Source organism: Pinus tabuliformis, chromosome 4_1 (genome assembly GCF_031772625.1).
Source record: "Pinus tabuliformis cultivar Carrire ecotype Pingquan chromosome 4_1, CPIR1, whole genome shotgun sequence".
Classification (NCBI taxonomy): Eukaryota; Viridiplantae; Streptophyta; class Pinopsida; order Pinales; family Pinaceae; genus Pinus; species Pinus tabuliformis.
The window spans coordinates 276,692,418-276,714,668 of record NC_142303.1 but is presented as its reverse complement, the minus strand read 5'-3'; positions in this window follow the sequence as shown (position 1 = coordinate 276,714,668).

Here is a 22,251-nt window from a genome sequence, read left to right as displayed (position 1 = left end):
GATTCCTAAGTCATCTTTCTAGATAATGTGTCGATGTCGATAGAAAGCGACCCGTTGCAGGCAAGCCCGCAACACGAAATCATTGTTCAAGTTGAAGAAATGTTGCTGTAAGGACTGACTCAGGGATGGTCAAATGGATGACAAGTATTTTGCAGATGAAAGTTTTTTCTTGCAGACCTCTTGAACACATAACGACACAACAGATGGCTTGGTGACGAATAACTCAAAGTTAACCCCTGGAACCCGGTTAAAGACTTTCAAAGTGATTTGGTCAACTGTGAGGTAAAAGATTTCCCAACCCAGGTGAATGAAAAGTGTCGTGTTCAAGAGCGGTAATAAAGTTTCTTCTGAGACAAAAGGTGACAAATAGGTTCATTCTTCTCTTTTTTCCCCCACCATTTCTGGCAAGTACCTCTTTATTTTTAACAAGCTTGAGGAGGATAACATATGCTTGATTATAAGCTCATCCTTCGGACGAGTCCAACCTAGTTTAAATTCGAACCCTAGGAAGGAGTGGTTCGTTCCTGTTTGTAATTGAACAGGTCCTCTACTGTAAAAGTTTAACGAGCCCAGTATAGGAGAAACTCGGCGTTTTTCAATTTTAGAGAGTCTGAAAAAACTAAAGGAGACTCCACGTTGAACTTTTTCGTATATTTGTGTCCCTCAAGCCCGAAAAAGTATAAAATAATACCTGGGGGAACCGCTTGATCTTGCGACCAAGGAGTACTTTCATAATAGTGTCGTTAACCTGAAAAGTAAAAAGCGATCAAGGACACGTCGTTTTATTTCCTTATCGAGTTCGAAACGACAAAAACCCGGCAATCTTTTCCTGATTTTGCGGTCAGAAAAGAGCTAAAAGGGGACCGTCTTTTAATTCCGTTTTAACGAGTGAAAAAGAAACACTCGGCGATCTTTTCATGTTTTAGGAGTCAGAAAAGGGCTTAAAAGATGACTCTGAAATTTTGTTTGTGAAAAATTACAATTTCCCTCGAAATCCCTTTGTCCTGCACAAAAGCGACACATTACTCATACCTGTTTAAAATAGGCAAAAATACATTCAAAAACATCTTTTCATGGTAAAAAATGAACTAATTCATCCAAAAAACCTATAAAAAGACCTTTTACCATGTCATTTTTACCGTTTCACTGTTGAGGTTGAAAAAGGAGCTTTTGACAAGAAACTTCCCGTGGTCGCTGCGGAAAATCTGACCGTCGGAATCGAACGCCGTCTCATCCAGGTATTTTACACATCCTACTCTGCATTTCTATCCGTTTAGAATCAATTTTTAGGTTTTAGTTTCATTTTTTGGGGGGTTTTGGTTTTGGAATGCGCCTCTCGGCGGACGCAGGTGCCCTTCGGGTGACCTGCGTCCCCCGACTTTTTCTCATACGGGAAAACGGTCGGAAGACGCAGCCCGCCTTCAGGCCAGCTGCGTCCGGGCGCCCTGTGCTACAAAGCCGGGGTGCGTCCTCCGAGAAACGCGCATTTCAAAACCCCAACTCTCTCAAAAAACCACCAAAAATTCCCAAATTAATTTCTAATTGCTATTTTTGATATGCAGGGCATTAATCATGTTAGACTGGAGAGAAAGAGAGCATGTAGAGGAAGATGAAGCTGCAATAAATCATCAACCTTCCCTGGATGCCCTAAGAGCATGCGGATTATACAAATATTGGACCATACCGGGCATGAGGGGCCAGGTAAGATTCTTGGAATGGCTGGTTGAGCGATGGAACGTACAAGAACAATGCTTTTACATAGGAGGGCACCAGCTCGAGATAGAGCCCTCGGATGTATACTTTCTCACTGGCTTGCCAAACAGAGGTGAGCAACTCAGTCTTGCGGGGACTAGGCCGGGTGGCCAATCCCTTGATAGTCTCCGCGAGAATTGGTGCACACCTGGGGCTCACCATTCAAAAGGCATAGAGATAAAACACATCACTCTGCCGGAACTCAAAGTCATAGCGTTCACGGTTACCAGAATTTGCGGCGCGGCCGCTTTACACATTGCTTCCGGATCCCAAATGCGGATGGCAATTGACTGTTACCAAGGCACCATTTTCAACTGGTGTGAAGCTGTGTCGGCTCATATGAAGAGCCAACTGACCAAGGCAAAGAACGGACGACTAAAGACTTTTGGATATGGGCCTATAGTCGTGAGCTTTGCCTTGGAGAGAATTCCAATGCTGATCCCTCAGCAACTCACTGTTGATATCTTGGGTCCTCAGCAGCCAAAGCTGATACGATGGGTTGCGGTGATGGCCCGGCATCCTGACGAGGGCGCGACAGTAGTTCGATTCTCAGATAGTTATTTTGACTGGTTAGAGGGCCAGCTTTTTGTGATACAGGACTTTCCGTATGCCGGAATGGATTTCAGAGGTGATCCGGACATGGTTCTTCCACAGGGAGAACAATGGGACGACAGAGGTACTTTTTATTTTCACAAGTTTTCTAGTTATGTATTTTTTGTATTTTTTATATATATCGTCTCAAAACTAATAGTAAACTTTTTCAAAATGCAGATGTTGGTCCACAGCGTCCAGCCAACCTCCGGCCTTATGATAGACTACATCCAGCTGCACCGGTACCGGCCCCACAGGACGCGACAGCAGAAGTACTAGCTGAGTTGGAGCATGATCTAGAGCGTCTCACGGCAGATATACCTGAGACTACTATGGACGACATTCCTATCAGGCTTCAGCGCTTCGTAGTCGCGGTCCCTGGACCGTTTAGGAGATTTTTGCGTAAGGTAGCCCGCGCAGTGGTGTCGTACAGAGAGCACCACCAGTGATTGACTAGTCACTTTTGTAGTCACATGTGACATTTTTGACTTTTTGTACTATCATTTTGCCGATCATAAGGTGTTTTAAACCTATGATCGAAGACGATGTATATATTTTTTGACACACTTCTATCTATATATATCACTATTACCGGCTTATCTTGTTTAACATATGTGATGAAATGTTTTTAAATTTACTTGCATGATTATCGTAAATGTCTGTCCAACATTCGAGAAGCAATTGCATCTGCTAATGTATTCAAAGACCTTGGAATATGTTGATATTCAATGTAATCAAATTCACGTTCCAAGAGACGCACTCTCAAAAACAACCTTAATAACACAGGATTTCTAATGGCATAAACTCTATTAAGCTGTAATACAACAAGTTCAGAATCTAACCTCACTATCAAACGTCGAATTCCAAATGAAATAGATTCGGATAATAATTCAACCACTGCACTGTATTCTGCAATGTTATTCGTTGTTTGACCGAGGCTTACCCCATGCATAGAAACTAACTCGTCAGAGGGCGAATAGATAACCCAAGCTGCGGAAGAGATATTCCGTGTACTACGACAAGCACCATCAGCAAATCCAATGTATGTTTGGAGAGGCGTCGACATCTACAATATCAAGAGTAAAACCAAGATAAGCCAGAATAATGACGAAAAACCACACTTGCTAAGCTAAGCACACTGACTAAACTAACACACTTGCTAGCTAGAAAGAAAATCTAACCTATCTAAAAATTTCTCCATACCCATCATTTTAAGCATAATACCTCTTTAGGTAAAGTCCATTTCTGGGTTTACCCAAAGAGTCCCCATCAAAATCAACTAACTCATAAGCCCCTTTTGCTAGCTTTCGCTTTACAATGTAGGGCCCATGCCACATGGGAACGAATTTTCCGGCACCTAGCTTATCGTTAGCTTGATCATATAATAGTACTAGGTCTCCTTCCGAAAAACTTCGAGGGGTTACATTTTTATCGTACTGAGCTTTCATTCGTTTCGCGTGAGTCTCGATAGCTAAAGTAGCGTCACGTCGAGTCTCATCTAATTTAGCCAAGTATAATAACCGTTTCTCCTCTTCGGAAGTAGCTGGAAGTAATTCGACAGCCATTTGAAGTGATGGGATTTCGCATTCAATAGGTAACACAGCTTCTAAGCCATAAACTAGCTGGAAAGGGGTGAAACCTGTTGAATTTTTCACTGAAGTTCGATATGCCCATAGCGCCGAAAATAACATGTTATGCCAATTCGTTCGATGGATACCAATGATCCGTCGAATCATGATGACTAGAACTTTGTTGATTGACTCAACCAAACCGTTGGCTTGCGGATAATAAGGAGTAGAGCTATCGTGGCGCAAACCAAGCTGGCTTGTAAGCTCAGTCATCATGACGTTTCGAAAATGGCTCCCATGGTCAGTAATGATTGCTTGTGGGACACCAAACCTAGTTATGATATGATTGAATACGAAAACTGCAGCTGTCTTGCCGCTTGCGTCGAATGTAGGCATCGCCTCGGCCCATTTTGTAAAATAATCAACCGCGAGGATGATATACGCATGCCCCCCGGCCGAGTGAGGGTTACAAGTAATAAAGTCAATGCCCCATTTGGCGAATGGACCAGCGGCAATTATAGGGTGGAGAGGAGCAGGTGGAGCGCGCATCTTTCGATCAAACACTTGACAGTTGTGGCATGTTCTGACAGCAAGGATACAATCTTTAAACATAGACGGCCAGAAATAGCCAGCGCGCAACACCTTCTGAGCTGTGGCATACCCAGACATATGACCGCCACATGCTCCAGAGTGACAATCATTCAAAACTCTCTCAGCCTCTTCGTGAGTTAAACAACGTCGAAAAACTAAGTCTGCCCCCCGGCGATAAAGTGTATCTCCAATAATTCTGTATTGCTGGGATCGAAACCGAATTTTTCGACGGTCTTCCTTGGAAGCTTCAGGCCGAAAGGTTTGGGTTTGGAGATAGATGATTATATCCCCATACCACGGATCTAAAGTGCTAATAAGAAACAAAGATTCGTCCGCAATGGACTCCTCTGCCACAGTCTCTGTGTCAGCACTCGGGAAATCACACATCAATTCCGCAAAAACTAAAGATTTCTTAGACTTGGACTTCTCGAACTCCAAGTCGAACTCTTGCAGGATAACAATCCATTTAGAGTACTTGCCCCCTAGCAGTTGTTTTGTCAAAATATAAATCATAGGGTTGCAATCCGAAATAACTGTAGTCTTGCGGAGAAGAATGTAGTGACGAAAACGCTGGACAGCTTGAACGGCTGCCAGGGCCAATTTCTCCACATGCGAATATTTTAACTCAGTGGGATTTAAGGTTCTACTAAGATAATATATCACATGCTCTGCTTTGAATTCATCTTCTTGAACTAACACCATTCCAATGGTGGAATGCGAAGCTGCGAGGTATAAGAAGTAGTCCTGGTTGTAGTTGGGAGGATGCAATAACGGTGCATGGGTCAACGCGTGTTTTAGTGCATCAAAAGATTGTTGGGCAATCTCGTCCCAAAAGAATTGTGCGTTCTGTTTCAACAACCGTGTAAAACCTTTAGTGACCTCGGCGTAGTTTGGGATGAATCGGCGTAAAAAGTTCGCTTTCCCTTGCAAACTTTGGAGTTGGCGCAAACTCGAAGGAGGAGGCAATTTGATGATAGCCTCGACTTTCGAGGGATCGACGCGAATGCCGGCTTTTGAAACAACAAATCCCAGCAATCGACCTGTTTCTATACAGAAAACACACTTGTGGGGATTCAACCGAATTCGATAATGCCTACACCTCATAAAGATTGCTCGTAGGTGGACAAGGTGATCAGCTCGTTGTAAAGAATGAGCAGGCAAATCATCGAGATAGGGTTGCACAATGTGCTTGATGTCATGAAATGCATAAGACATCGCCCGTTGAAAAGTGGCCCCGGCATTCTTAAGTCCAAAAGGTAATTTGCAATAAGCAAATGTCCCCCATGGACAAATGAATGCCGTTTTTGGTTGATCGGCAGGTAGAATATTGATTTGATTATAGCCTGAGAAACCATCCATGAAGGAAAACATCTCACTTCCGGCACAATCATCAATAATTTGATCGATATAAGGCGTAGGATAGTTGTCTTTTGGACAAGCTCGATTGATATCCCTATAGTCGATACAGATTCTTATTGTTCCTTGTTTTTTATTGACGGGAACAATATTCGATACCCAATCCGTTAACGGGATCGGATAAATGAAACCTGCTTTCAACAGCTTTTCGACTTCTGCTTTAATCGCAGCCGCTTTTCGAGGGTGAATCTGACGCAACCGTTGCCGAATGGGTTTAGCATCCGGGTAGGTTTTGATTTCATGAACAACAATGGCAGGATCAATTCCCGGCATTTCCTCGTAAGACCAGGCAAACACGTCGCGGAATTCTTGGAATAGGGCCTTGTAAGTTTGGATTTCTTCTTCAGTACATGCGGCACCTATATGAATGTTCTCCTCGATTCCGGGCTTCACTGAAATATCAATGGGAATAGTACGAGAAATATTCCCTAAATTCAGCTCTGAATCAGAATGTTTCGTTGGATCCTGAGCGTCTTTGACATATTCAGCGGTAAAGATAGATGAAAAATCATTTTCAAATGCATCATCCTTAGGTAAAAACGAAGATCTGTGATGGAGATCTTCCCATGGTAGATCATCTACACTTAGGATTTCGCGAAGTTGTTCGTCAGATGACACTTCTTCGGGAAACGTTATCCGTTCTAAGGGTGAGGTGAAAAGTGACTCTTCACTGACCACATTCATTTGGTCGGTTTCGGTTGAATGAAAGTCGGTAAAAGACATAAGAGCTTCATAAGCAATCTCATACGGACTCAACGGCATAACATCACCGAGTGAGTCTAGCTCAGAGTCAGAGGGAACATACCAAGGATCATCATAAATAATGTTTTCTGACGTGATCATATGAATTGTTGCAAACGAAGGGTCTGCATTGAGTGGAGGGAGAGGAAAAGTTCCCAGTAAACCGGAATCCTTAACTAAACCTACACCAATGTCCCTATAAGGGATTGTCGTTTTACCAACATGCTGGATAGTTTCTGAAGAGGTTGGGTCGGATGAAAAGTATGTCAGCTGATCAATAGTCACGATCTTACCGTTATGTGGAAACTTAATGACTCTGAAGACCGATGAAACGACCGCTGTCATAGCATATGACCAACTTCGACCCAAAAGAAGGTTGTAGTCTAGAGGGGCATCAACCACTTCCACATCCAGACTAACGGTTTTACCTTCGACCCCTATAGGCAATTCTTGTAGAATACCAAACGGACGGAACCCACGGCCATCAAAGGCCTTAAGGATGGTGGGGGATTGGTTCAACGAAGGAGAACCAAGCGATCTCCAACATTGAATCGACATAATACACGTAGAAGCTCCCTCATCAATCACAGTCCGATGAATAGGCCTGTTTTTGACTATCACTGGAATTTGGAAAGCCATTTGATGGGGGAGACGCGGTGTACTACTTTCTAGATCAAAGATCATTAGGTTCGGGTCCTGAACATCGACAGCTCCAATAGCCGACAAAAGCAATTTTCGTTGCGCTGGACATGATTGCAGCACTTCGAGTGCCGACATTGCTGAAGGTGAAACAGCTAAGTCTTCAACAATGTTGTAATTCTGGGCTGCTCTCGCATGTGGATTGAAAGCAGACCTTCGAAGTACACCCTTGGCGGGCGGCTTAATCACTAAGTCTGGGTTAGGTTTTTCGATCTGTAGTGGATCGGAACCAGGAGCTGAGGTTGATGGGTTAGAGTGAGAAGATTCTGCTTCCTTACCATCAACAGGAGCCTTACTACCATAATCTTGCGATCGAGTCGCAATCCTGACATGAGACATCATCAAAATGGGTTCTTCACTGGCATTCGAAGAAGAACCTATCATCTTATTCTCCTGCTCTGGAAATGGATTTTTTAACACAGCAGGAGTGGGAGAACCTTTGACTATTTTCACTACCTCGGCCCGATGAGGGCAGTCTCTCGTAAAATGATCTTCTTCACAAATAAGACAAGGATATCGAGGTTTGCGTTTTTCGTCATTGGTTTCCGACTTTTCCGTTTTCTCCTTTGGAGCCTTGTCTGCTTTAGCCTTCTTCTTTCCTTTCTTCTTTCCACCGTTTTTGGATTTGGCCGTAGATGACTCTACAGCGTGAATGTCGGCGGTAAGTTCAGGAGGAGAAGACTCTCCTGTCGGAGAATCAGGCAAAGTGATAATTGGAGTATTGGAGGTCTTGGAAGACTTCTTCTTACTCTTCGTAGTCACGATACCGATCATACCATCAGCGGCATGAGATCCCGAAGGAGCAGCAGCGATTTGGTTTGACTTTGGAAGATCCGGAATTTTCTCGTGTAACGTACCCGACTGAGTGTAAACTAAGTCAAGGTATTGTGCCTGAGCAATGACTTGCTCCTCAGTAACTACTCCGGCCTTAGCTACATCTTCAGTAATTCTTGGTAATAATGATTTGACAAACCATTCAGCTAAGATTTGGTCCGGGATAAAAACTTTCACTAATCTCCTTCGACGTCTCCACTCATGGATGTGATCAGAAATGTACGTGGATGTCGATTGTTTTAGCGAAGTTAATAATTCTGTACCATTATCGTATCTGACTGGTAACTGAAAATGAGTTAAGAACGAGGTAGCTAACTGGCTAAAGTTGTAAAAAGAGGCCCGTGGTAACTCAATGTACCACTTGGCTGCGAGACCAATGAGTGTACGCTGGAAAAGACGTAAGCGGATGGAATCATCTGAGATGGAATTTGATGCACACCAGAGGTGGTAAGTCATCACGTGATTAGACGGATCCTCTCCAGACTTACCTTCGAACTTGGGTATATCGCTGGGCAACTTATTTGGCATTGGCGGCCAGAACGGAAGATATTGAATTGGATCGTTCGTTAGGCGCGTCAAGTCGGGTAAATCTAAAGTCGCAATAAACGGTAACTGCCGGTTAGGATCTCTAAAACTCTGAGTCACAATACCAGCCCCAGGAGGAGGATATCCAGGATAACTAGGAACAGGAGTCGCATTTGGGATATTATATCCTCCTGGAAAACCAGGATTAACCGGACCGTACTGGGGTTGTTGAGGTGGTTGATAAGTGTACCCAGGATACGGTTGATACTGGTAAACCGGTTGTTGGGCAGCTTGCCCAGGTTGATACTGTCCCTGGTACGGAGGTTGAACAAATTGAGGTTGAGTAGTAACAACCGTACTTGTACCAGGTTGGCCTGCAGGCATCTGGACTGTGGTTTGAACCGTGGGTCCAGACAACGGTACAGATGTCTGAGGAGTGGTTACAGGGACAGTAGAAACCGGAGCTGCCGATACTCCAGAAGTAAGCATGGTAGATGAAGCGGTAGTTGCTGCAGCCGTGTGAGGTGGAGTACCAGGTGCAATTGGCGGCTGAGTAACTACAGAAGTTACAGGGGTCTGAACACTTGACTGGACAGGTTGCGGTTGCTGGGGTGGACCAGGAACTGCAGGTTGTCCTGCTTGAGGTACCGACTGTATACTTGGTTGCGACATCTGTTGACCCTGTGACGGATCCCATGTTAACATTCCAGGGTATTGACTCGTAACAGGTTGAGGATACTGAGATCCATAGCCGTATTGAGGATAGGGTTGATAACTGTAAGGTGCAGTCCCATATGATTGCCCTTGAGGTGGTTGATAACCTTGACCAGGGTATTGACCCGTAGGTTGATAACCTTGAGGTAAATACGAATACTGGGGTTGACCTTGACCTTGAGGTTGGTATCCTTGAGGTTGATACCCTTGGGGTTGATACCCTTGAGGTTGCCATCCTTGAGGTTGATACTGATACTGAGGTTGACTTTGGGGTACATATTGAGGCTGGGGTTGATACCCTTGAGGTTGCCCCCCAGTCACGAATGAAGTACCTTGAGGTTGCCCCCCAGGCATTAACGAAGGTTGCCCCCCAGGCGGTAATTGGCCACCTTGAGGTTGGTTAATGGGAGTTGAACCTGACATCATATAAACTTCACCTATACTCAATGGTACATTACCACTGTTTCCAACTAATAACCCATGATCAATGGGTTGAGGAGATGCTCCCGCAAAGGTACCAGAAAGTGATTGATACCCAGTAGGAACAGAAGGACCGCCATGTAAAAATGATTCAGGACTTTGTGAAAACACAGATGACTGACCAGACATATTTACAGGAGAATGAATTCCTCTAGGTGGAACCGGAGTACGAGGTGTAGAAAAACCTACTGAGTTGTCTAAAAAATTGGTTAATGCAAGGTACCAAGATTCACTTCTAGGAGGACTGTAAAAGATGGATTCACGCTCCCTTAGATCAAGGGTAATTAGATCTTCAGAATCAGAAACGCCTATTTCTTCCTCTGGAACAAGTTCTTCTATAGCAATTAATCCAACAGGAAGATTTTCGGTGATAATTCTTTCTATTCTTGGTGAATCAGGAACACTAGGAGTTGGAGTAACAGGTTCTGAAATTTCAGGTTCTTCGCCTGTTTCACTGGCAGATGAAAAACTACCAGCAAGCTCGGAAACTGTAACAGCTTCGGGATTGTAACCTGTTTCTAAACTTTGGTAATCTGGATGGACTACCAAGGAAGATTCTCCTTCTTCAGGTGATCCTACTCTACTGCCACTAGGAGGAGTTACAAGGACCTTTAACCCTTCTAAATTACCTGGGTCGTCTCGAGGAGGGGATCCCCTAAGTTACGGGATCTTCTCAACAATTCGGCCACAGAAACAACTTCAGGAGACTTGCCCGCAATTCGACGGGACCTTCTCGGTAATTCCGCCACAATTAAAGATTTTAACTACAACACACGAAAACAAAGTAAAAAATTTCAAATCAAACCACCTAAAGTCTTCTAAAGAACCAATCAAATTTGAAGCACACGCCTAAATAATCTAGAGCGTCAAACCACACACAAACAGTAGTCTTCCGGACCAAAAGCGCTAGTTGGTGATTAGGCCCAACCTCGCAGGATTCAGTACAGAAATAGTGGGTGGAACAGTTACCCCGGCAACCTGCTTAATGAATAGACTGGACCAAGTTCCTCCACTTTAACCGTCTCGAAGTGAAGCGAACCCCCCAGAAAATCCAAGTGAGTATAACCGACGTCTGCTCCAGGTACAGTGGGACCTTCCCTCCACCGTCACCTTGGGTAGAATCCTAGATATTATGGCCACTAAGGTTACCAATCACAACAATTACACCTGGGGGAACAGTCTAAACTCCGACAGCACGCAAGGGCAGAGTAGCAAGCTCCAATCCCCTTACCGGCTCCTTGACAACAATCCAAGGTTTACCGATAAGTGACCCCTGGCTCCTCGACAATGGTTAATCCGAGGTTTACCGTTTGTAATACGTACTGCCTGGCGTCGTTCCCAACGAGGGAGGAATGATCCCCTCACTGGTTCGGACACGAGCTCGTGTTTCTCCTTTAAGAGGAGCTTTCCCAGAATGTAACTGAAACAATTGGATTTGTTCTACTCAAGATAGACTATCTGTTTGGTTTTGTAGTCTTGGAGAGTTAAGTACTCACCTACTCCAAGACCCTAGCCTAAGCTATGTTGGTGCTTCAGAGCCCTAGAAAAATAAAGATTACTAGATTGATTTTAATTTAAGCGTTACTTTTAAGGTTGTTTCTTAAGTCAAAAGGTGATGGAAGTGAAACTAGTGGTGTGTTGACTCGACTCGAAACCACTACAAAATGCACCTAGAATGATTTATCCACTACTTTACTTTTTCGATGAATTGCTTAACTAAAAAGTTGAGAGAATGCAATCTTTATAAAAGCAACTTCTTAATTGAAGACAATCAAAGAAACAATTCGTTTTTCTTTTCCAAGCATAAAAACATAACTTCTCTTTACATGCACGAAAAAACTCTTTTCTTCTTTTGAAAACAAAAAGCTACTTGAAACAAGACTTTTTAAGAAGATGTTTTTGTATTTTTCTTTTAATAAAGCAAATAAATCTAATATAACCAAAAATCAATCTTAACAACTCTTAAAATCTATGAAAATGCACTCATAAGCAAACTAAAGGCAAATTTACTCTAAGCAATCTTAACGAGGCCAAAACTAACAATGATTATTTCTAAGGTGTTTTACTTGATCACAATCAAATCAAGGACTAGCTTATTGCAGAATCAAAAACTAGCCAAAACAAAACTCTAATCTTTTTGTTCTTTTTGTAAAATGGAAATCAATACTTTATAAACAAGTAATTCGAAATTTGACCCAAAACAACTCAAATGGCAAGTTGCTCACAAAAGGAGACTTTACGACAGGCCCGACTTCTAAGAAGGTTGACTAACCAGAGAGATCTAAGGCTGGACAACTTTCTACTATCAAAGTCACTACAAAGCCTTTCCAAAAATCAAACCCTAGGTCTAAACTTCGTTGAAAACCACTAAAACACTCAAAGCTCACAAAACTAGTTCAGGTGAAAATTCTTGACAGGGTACTAAAGGATCTGGGCAGAAAACACTAAGGAAAAACAAAATCTAAAAGCAATTTAAAGCAAAAATGGAATTTTCTTAAGTTTTACAGGAAGACGCAGGCAACCCGTTGTCACAGGTGCGGCCCCGCTCTGTGCAAACGGCAACAGCGCGTCCAAAGACGCACTGTGCAGTACTCAGAGGGTGCGTCCTTCTGGAAAAATGAAGAAAAACCAAATCTAACTAAATCTAAAGCTAAGCCACCCAAATACTAATTCTCACAGTCAAAAACCAGAAAATAAAAATGATTTTCTCAAAGCAAAGTTCATATAAAGGAAAAGACTCTCTCATTAATGGATTCCCCAGCGGAGTCGCCAATTTGTCACACGGAATCTGTCAAGGGTGCGGACACGACTGACCTTCCTAGAAGTCTAAGACATTCTAATGACAAACAAGACAAAATGGAGTGATCTTTCTCTAAATACACCTTTTACAACATGAAAACTACAAGTGTTTAGGCTTACCTTATTCCAAAACGCTGTTGTTGAAGTCCGTTCTTGACGATCCGGATGAGCTCCTCCTTCAAGTCAATTCCTGCAACCACAAACAATCAAACAATTACCAAGCACTTGCATTTCATATAATAAAACATATATTCAACATGCAGACCAAGGAACACATGAAATAACTCATTAACACAAGCTATTGAGAAAAATAAACCAGTTTGTATTAATAACGAAACAAAGAAACTCTTACAACCTGGCCTTGGTGTTGTGCAAGTTCCTCCCAGGGTCCATCAAGGGTTTTCCTCTACTTTGACAAAGCTCACCCTCTCCCAAGTAGAATCAAGTGAAGACAATCTCTCCTCACAAAGGCTCTAATGGAAGACCTAAATCCTGCAGCATTTACCCAAAGAAAATGTATAGCTCCAACCTCCTCTCCTTCTGGCTCAATGCCTTTATTTATAGTGCTGTAAAGAGGTTATTCAGGTCCACTATCAATGGGATCATCCCCCTCTATGGGTGGGATAGCTCCCTTATTGATGGGATAAGTTCCCCCTTAATAGAGATACATGAACCAACTGGAGGCGCATCCATTTCATCAAACCGACCTCTAGAATGTTCTAGAAGTAACCACAAGTAACTTTTTCAAGATAAAACTCGCGCATTTTGCCTTTTACAGAGGGACGCACCTGTCCCTTAACATACAGAGCGTCCATGGACGCAGATTTTGTGAACATGGTCAGCGTCCCCGCAGGTAAGGCTAGAGAGAACCTGCGACCCCAGAGATAAACATAGTTTTTACAAGACTTTCTCTCTTCTTTGAGTTTGAGATGGATAACAGAGGCATGAGACTTGCCTAAGAGGGTAGCATGACTGTTGATTTGAGCCATACTAACTGTAAGTAGTCAAGGTGACATTTTTTAGTGTAACACATGGCTATCTAGAAATGGCAAGGAAAGGCTGAAACCACTGTTAAATAGGAAAAATCCATTCCATTGATAGCAAATGATCTAAATATACACATGCATGTACAATGCATGCTAAAGCCATCTAGGAAATCACACATGAAACCCTTTACTTGCAAGTGTTCATGTTGAAGTTTCTTGATCCAACTCTTACTTGCTTGATCCTTACTTTCCTTTGCTTTCTTGTCATTCTTTTTCTTGCTTTCTCCTTTTGGTGCTATTCTACTCTCTGAAACCATTTCCAAAACCAAACTGACAAAAGGCCGCAAACTGATGCTCTGATGCCTTTTTATTATTGATGCCTCTAAGTTCTTCATTTTCCCTCTATTTTGTTTCAATTTCCTCCTCGCATGCAACCTATGACCTTTTATCTCCGTTTTCTCATATTTTCCTTTATTTTCATAAAATAAATGCCAATAAATACCTATTTTCCTTATCAAAGCCTTTGCCAATTTCCTCTTAGCCATAGTAAACAACAAGTGATTCCCACTAGGACGTTTTTCCAAACATTCATCTTGGAATACATGTCCCATGACCTTGGTCTTATTTTGCCTTTATTAACTTTATTACATGAACTTTTAACCGAGGGTTGTTACAAACCCCTCCCCCTTAGGGGAACACCTTCCTCAGTGTTCTATGACACCTATGACTAGCAAAATTATTGAAGACCAAAATACGCTACACATGGAGCTTTATAACTTAGCTCGTTGAAGTATTTATAATGAACAACCTGCTAAAAAACAAAACCACCATGACAAACATGACAACTTGAAAACCATACTGCTTATTGGAGCTTTATAACACAAATCATTGAAGTATTTGGAATAAAAACCATACATAAATATGCACATCTATATATATATATATATATATATATATATATATATATATATATATATATATATATAGATATAGATATATATATATATATATATATATATATATATATATATATATATATATATATATATATATCAAAAACTCAGTTTCCTCCATCGACAAATAATGAAGGATACATAGCCCGCATTCGGTCAGCCATCTCCCATGTAGCTTCATCGGGCCCAAATTTCTTCCACTCCACTTTAACCTACTTGATTGCTCAGTTCTGGAGAATGAGTTGTTTCTGCTGCAATATGCATTGAGGTTTTGACTGGAATTCTCCTTTTGGCTCCACATACAATACAAACCAATCAATCACATGATCAACATCCTTCACATATATTTTAAGCAATGAAACATGGAAACCTTCATGGACTTTCACTATCGGAGGTAGTGCAAGTTTGTAAGCCATTGTTCTAATCCTTTCAAGGATCTTGAAAGGCCCGCAACACCGAGGTGCCAATTTGGCACATGACCCAATCCTCAAGGATCTCTTCTTGGGCTTGATATGAAGGTACACATGCTCCCAAACCTGAAACTCAAATTCCTTGTGCTAGTTTGCATAACTCTTTTGTCTATCTTATGTTGCATTTAGATTCTTCTTGATAACCTACATTTCCTGTTCCATCTCTGGCAACATATCTGGTCCTATAAGTACCCTGTTTACTAGATCACTCCAGTTGATGGGACTATTACAACTCTACTCATATAGTGCCTCAAACAGACTCATCATAAGTGACTCCTGGTACCCATTGTTGTAAGAAAACTCCACCAATGGAAGATACTCCTCCCACCTCCTCTGTTGGTGCATAACATATATTATCAACATGTCCTCCAAAATCCTATTGACCCTCTGTATTTTTCCATTGGACTGTGGATGATAATTTTTATTGAAGGCCAACTCTGTACCTAAACCAACAAACAACTCCTTCCAAAACCTAGAAGTGAACTTGGAATCTCTATCTGATATGATATTCTTAGGAATACCATGCAATCTCACTATCTCCCTGATGAAGATATCAACTACCTCGATGGATGAATTAGTAGTCTTTACTGGAATTAATTGAGTTACCTTGATCAACCTATCAACCACAACCATGATGGAATCATGCTACTTTGAGGTCCTCAAAAAACATGTAATGAAATCCATGGAAATGACCTCCCATTTCCACTCTAGAATCAGAATAGGCTGTAACAAACTAGTTGGGTGCTTACAATCAGCTTTCACCTGCTAACAATCCAAATATCTAGAAACAAACTCCGTCACTTCCTTATTCAAATTCAACCAATAGTGGAACTTATTCACAATTGTCAATGTTTTCTGGTATCCCAGGTGACCTGAATATGGATTGACATGAAACCCCCTCAAGATAAGCTTCTTGAGCTCACTGTCATCCAACACATAGATCCTATCTCTAAATCTCACCAAACCATTTTCTGTGAGATGGTAATCCTTATCCTGTTCCCCTATACCCTGATATAAATTGTGCTTAAGCTACTGATACATGTCATCCTGATTTCCTACCTATAAGATCTGATCCTATAAATTTGCCCCATAAGAGCTCACAACTGCAACATGGTTTACCTACACTTTTCTATTGAGAGCATCTACAACCATGTTCTCCTTTCCCTTGATGTACCTAATCTCGAATTCAAACTCACTGAGGGTAGCCAACCATCTAGATTTCCTAGTATTCATATTAGGTTGGTCAAATAGATACCTCAATCCACTATGGTCACTCATAAAAATAAAACTCCTACCAAGAAGATAATGCCTCCACATCTTCAAGGCATAGATAATAGCTTCCAACTCAAGATCATGCATCACATAATTTTTCTTGTGCTCATTCAGTTTCCTTGATTCATAGCACATTACCTATACCTACTGCATCAGGACTCCACCAAGTCCTCTCTTGCAAGCATATGTACACACCACAAACTCTTTATCCGGATCTGCAATATTTAGAACTAGAGCATTTGTAGGAAACTGCTTCAACTACTCAAAACTTACCGCACATTCCTTTGTCCATTCAAATTTCCTTCCTTTTTGCTGGAATGATGTAATAGGATAGGAAATCTGTGAGAATTTATTGATGAACTACCTGTAGTAACCTGCTAGCCCCATGAATGATCTGACCTCATCCACATTCTTAGGAGTTGCCCATTACATGATAGCTCTAAGCTTTTTTGGGTTCACAACTATACCTTCCTTGGAACAAAATGTCCCAAGTAATGTACCTTTGTCTGAAATAAGTTTCATTTAATCATATTGGAAAACAATCAATGCTCTCTTAGCAATCACGACACTGCTTCTAGGTGTTCTGTGTGCTCTTCCTCATTCTTAGAATATATCAATATATCATCAATGAATATTATCACAAACATGTCCATATAAGGACGCAACACACTATTCATCAAGCACGTGAAAATAGTTAGAGCATTAGTCAAGATGAAAGGAAGCACACCAAACTCATAATGCCCATACCTGGTGATATTAAATTGGAGGAGAGGTTCTCCTTCCTAAAAATGATCGTTCTCTTGATGATTTGCAAGGAACAATGGGTCTTATGAAAAAACATGTTTTCAAAGGTCTCTTCAAGGATTATGAGTTAGTTCTTGATGTAAAATTAAAACATAAGAAACATCTCATCATTTAACTCATACAAGAATTCATGAAGAGCAACAAAAAATAATTTGGTGGCAGAGTTCACCCCTCTTGGGCTACATCTCCAGGCATGCCAACATAGCTAGACTGCTCCATATATTTAATGGAAAAGAGTACATAAAGTTTTCTGATAAAACAAGTGGTTATTTCCCCTTCAAGGAAATTTTCTCCTGCAAAGAACTCTCACTATAAACATCATGACAACCTATAGTCAGTCATGAAATCATCAGCAACGCAAGGTGTCTCCTACAAAGACCTTGTACTCCATCTGAAAATGAGCATACATGAGCATATAAGTACTTCAATTCCACATTGAAATACAAAAGAAATATTTCCTCAATAAGACATAGTGAGAAAATAATAAATGAGTTGAACCCTACAAGTAACAACTATTGCAGTAAACATCTAAAGGTAATAAAACCCCAACAAGGCCTTCTCCATGCTTAAACACCTTCAAGAAATACTCTAAAACAATGATTGATCCGTACACCCATGGACTTGAACCTACAAATAGTTTCTTCAAATGTGCTCTAATCAATAAATAGAGGTCACCATTGGATCTAGAATGTCCAATAATCCCTAGATAGACTCTTCTTGAGATCCAAAAGGCCAAAAACTCTCCAAGTTATCGCTCTAACAAGCTTCGACTCTAGTTTCTCTATAATCCATCCTACAAATCAGACTAATAGTATAAATTTCCTACAAATTCACCCTTTTTTCGCTTCAAAGGCGAAAAATTCGTTCATCGAAGGTGCAATTTGTTGGATAATTAAATTGTCTAATAACCCTTATGTGGAATAATCTTGCCAAATGGACCATATGGCTGGGGGCCGGGGCTAACTACCCCCCCCCCCTGCCACCCCAGCCCCTTAAATGTTGGGCCAGTGGTCATTTGGTGCCCATAGGGCCGAGGGTCAGGCCAACATCCCGCTCTTTCCGCCGAAGCCCCTCGCACTGATCCGTCGTGGTCACGTTGGAGGCCATATGGCTTGGAGTTGGTCTCCTTACGAAGATCTCACCACCAAGTGCCTTCGCCATGGTCCTGTGCATGCTTATTTGACCAGAGCCTATGGCTATCCCAAGCCTCTTCTCCGCCACGCTCATACTCCGCTCCCATTGGTGGTCATGTGCAGAAGACCTGTCACCAGGGGTCAGGATAAGGTCCAGAGACCCTTAACCTTTGTGCCCAAGTGCGGTGCGGTGATCAGGGCCTAGGGTTGACAACCCAACCCCTCCTCCAAAATTGCACCAAGTGAAAATTTAAAAGGTGTCTAAGCCCTAGGGTGTTAAGAACCATGTCTTAGGCGAACTAGTAGAGCATTGTGTTAGTGGAACAGAAGTCAGGGGTTTGATACTTGACCAAGCTATCTGAACCCTACCATAATTTTGGCCAACCATGGGGTGCCTCGTGGCGGCCTCTGGTTGGGCCACATGGTACACCTTAATTGGTCCACCACAAAAATAATGAACTAATCAAACTGCGACAATTCAACCATTATGAGGTTTCCACTTGGAAGAACCTCATTGATCTATACTTGCATAATTGGTCTGATGATTTCAGCATTACAGTAGCCCAATCAGTTGCGCAGTCAAAAACCTAGCTCATTTTTTAGTTGTTGGGCCAAACGATCAGAACACGATAACTTGAGCATACGATGTCGGATTGAGGTGAAATGAACATCATTGGATTTAGAACGACGAACACTTCTACTTGACACTAGTTTCAAAACATTTTGGTCACTTTCATTTTTTAGCTAAAATTTGACCACCGGATCACTAGGACCTTTTGGACTCCAAAAGTTTACTCTCCTAGTAAATAAAATGAGGCTAAAACTCAAAATTACCCAAAAAATAAATCCATATTGCTTTGTTTTCAATTGGTTCCCTTCAATCTCCAATCAAGGCACTTCACCTATCTTCTTCGTGAAGACCTACTAACCTATTAAGAATTGAGCCAAAATTTCTTTAGTTGATATAGGATAAAAAACACTAATGAGTGGAATCTAAACATTCTTTTTAAACCCATATTTCACGGCTCAAACAAATTCATCTTGAAGTTACTTTTTGAAGATAAACTTGACTTTCCATCTTGGAAATCAGAAGCAATACAAACTTCCTTTACCATCCTCAAGCTGAGCTTCTACACAAAAGTACATTGCTGCAAAGTTTCAATGACAACGTTGGATTTACCTAAAAAAACATAGTCATCTTGTACAATCTTAAACAAATATTCTATTCACAACAAGTTTCATCTTGAACACTTGTATCAGTGAGTACATGACAAACTTGTAGACAAACTTGGACAACAAATATTGTACATTCCAAAAGTCCTTAAACATTTGGACTTATAAACAAGCCAATAACATAACATGTCAATGAAAAGAATACTTGTTGTTCATAGTGATTATTCTTGTTCACTTTACAAAATTACCCAAAATAGGTAAACAACAACAAGCTTTTACAATTTACAAAGCAAAAACAAACTATACAAACAATCTACCCAATCTTTGCCTCTGCTAGGCTTATGGGTTCTCTTTTTGCATCAACTTTGCTTTGAAGGTTGCTTTAGGAATGTTGTGAGTCCTCTTTGCCACCTCTTGCTTCCCTTGCATTGGTTTGCATAATCTCTTTTCCCTTCTTGGAACGAAGCTCTGGATGTAATTTCCAACATCGTTCATTCCCATGCCCATGCATCTTGCAATGGGTACAAAAGTACTTTCTCTTGCTTGCCAACAAGGAAGTCCTCAAGTGTGAAGGAGATTCCTCATGCTTGATGCCAAAAATCTAATCCATTATTTTGACCATTACCATGCATTTCTCACAAACAACCACATAATAGTCAAATTCATCAAAGAAAGTCCAAGGATACATGTTCCACAAATAGTCAAAATTACCGTCATTCAGAAAACACCCATGAGATTTATACCTGTCCCTTGGGCTGCAGCTTTGACGATGTGGAATGGACGATGAAATGCAAGGTCCTTTGAAGCATTCATATCTCTTAGGAGATAAATGCACATTCTCACCACCATCTTGTTGTGACATATACTCCTCTAATGACTAATTTGCCTCAAACCATTTAGAGCATTCTCCAAACTCTCTTTTACCATATCCCAATCCTTGATAATTTGGTCTCTCTTATACCATGATTGGATTGGTGATCCCTTGGTCATTGATGTTGAGGCCTCCTCCTTCATAACCCATTTTAGATAGTAGCTTCATACCAATGCCTCTAATATGTTGTTCAAATGCTGCAAAAGAGGTGTTATGAACATAAACAAAAGGATTTGAACTTGAAATGCTTATTACCTCCTTAAACTTTCCATCCACCTTTTCAGCTTCAAATGATGATGACAACTTTGTATATGACTCTAGCCACCCACTACATATGATGAGAATCTATGAGATGCTTACAAAATTCACACACATCATTTTCCTCATACATTCCATAACCTCTATTTGAACTATGCTCACATATTGGCTTCACTTTGGAGGTTTCCTTTACTGTCACGGGAGTGGAACTTTCAACAACTTGTTCCTCAAGAAAATGTTGCAATTGAAGGCACATATGTCTCTTCTCCTCTTCAACAATTTCTAGAATTCTTCTCAATTCAATGTTCTCAATTTGAAGAGTCAAATTCATCTCATCAATCTCTTGGAAACTCTTCTTTCTAGTTCTTGCTACTTGGTCAAGCCTTGCTCTGATACCAATTTGATTTGAAATTGGAGGAGAGGTTCTCCTTCCTAAAAATGATTGTTCTCTTGACGCTTTGCAAGGAAAAATGGGTCTTATGAAAAAACAAGTTTTCAAAGGTTTCTTCAAGGACTATGAGTTAGTTCTTCACGTAAACTTAAAATATAGTAACATCTTATCATTTAACTCATAGAGGCATTCATGAAGAGCAACAACAAATAATTTGGTGACAGATTTCACCCCTCCTGGGCTACATCTCCGAGCTTGCCAACATTGCTAGACCGCTCCATATATTCAATGGAAGAGGCACATAAATTTTGCCGATAAAACAAGTGGCTAGTTTCCCCTTCAAGGAAATGTTCTCTTGCTAATAAATCTCACTATAAACATCATGACAACCTACAGCCATTCATGAAACCATCAACAACACAAGGTGTCTCTTACAAAGACCCTGTACTCCATTTGAAATAGAGCATAAAAGTACTTCAATTCCACATTAAAATACAAAATAAAGCTTTCCTCAACAAGACATATTGAGAAAAGAATAAATGAGTTGAACCATGGAAGTAGAAATTGTCGCAATAAACATATGAAGGTAAGAAAACCCCTACAAATCCTTCTCCATGCTCAAACACCTTCAAGAACTGCTCCAAAACATTGATTGATTCATACACCCATGGACTTGAACCTACAAAAAGTCTCTTCAGATGTGCTCTAATCAACAAATAGAGGTCACCATTGGATCCAAAATGACCAAAAACCCCTAGATAAAATCTTCTTGAGCTCCAAAAGGCCAAAAACACTCCAAGTTATCCCTCTTAAAAACGATGTCTCAAGTTTCTCTATTATATGTCCTATAAATCAGACTAACAGTCTAATTGTCCTATAAATTTGCCCGTTTTTTGTTGCAGAGGTGACAAATTCGCCTGCTGAAGGTGAAATTTGTTGGATAATTAAATTTCCCAATAACTATTATGCGAAATAATCTAGCCACATGGGCCATGTGGTTGGGGGCTAGGCCTAACTGCCCGACCCCACTGGCCTAGCCCCTTAAATGTCATGCTAGTGGTCATTTGGCACCCTTAGGGCTGAGGGCCAGGTGAACGACCCTCCCTTTCCATCGGAGCCCCTCACATCAATCCACCAAGGTCACATTAGAGGCCACATGGTCTAGGGTTGGTCCTATTATGGAGCTCCCACCGGCAAGCACCATTGCCACGATCCTGTTCAGGCTTATGC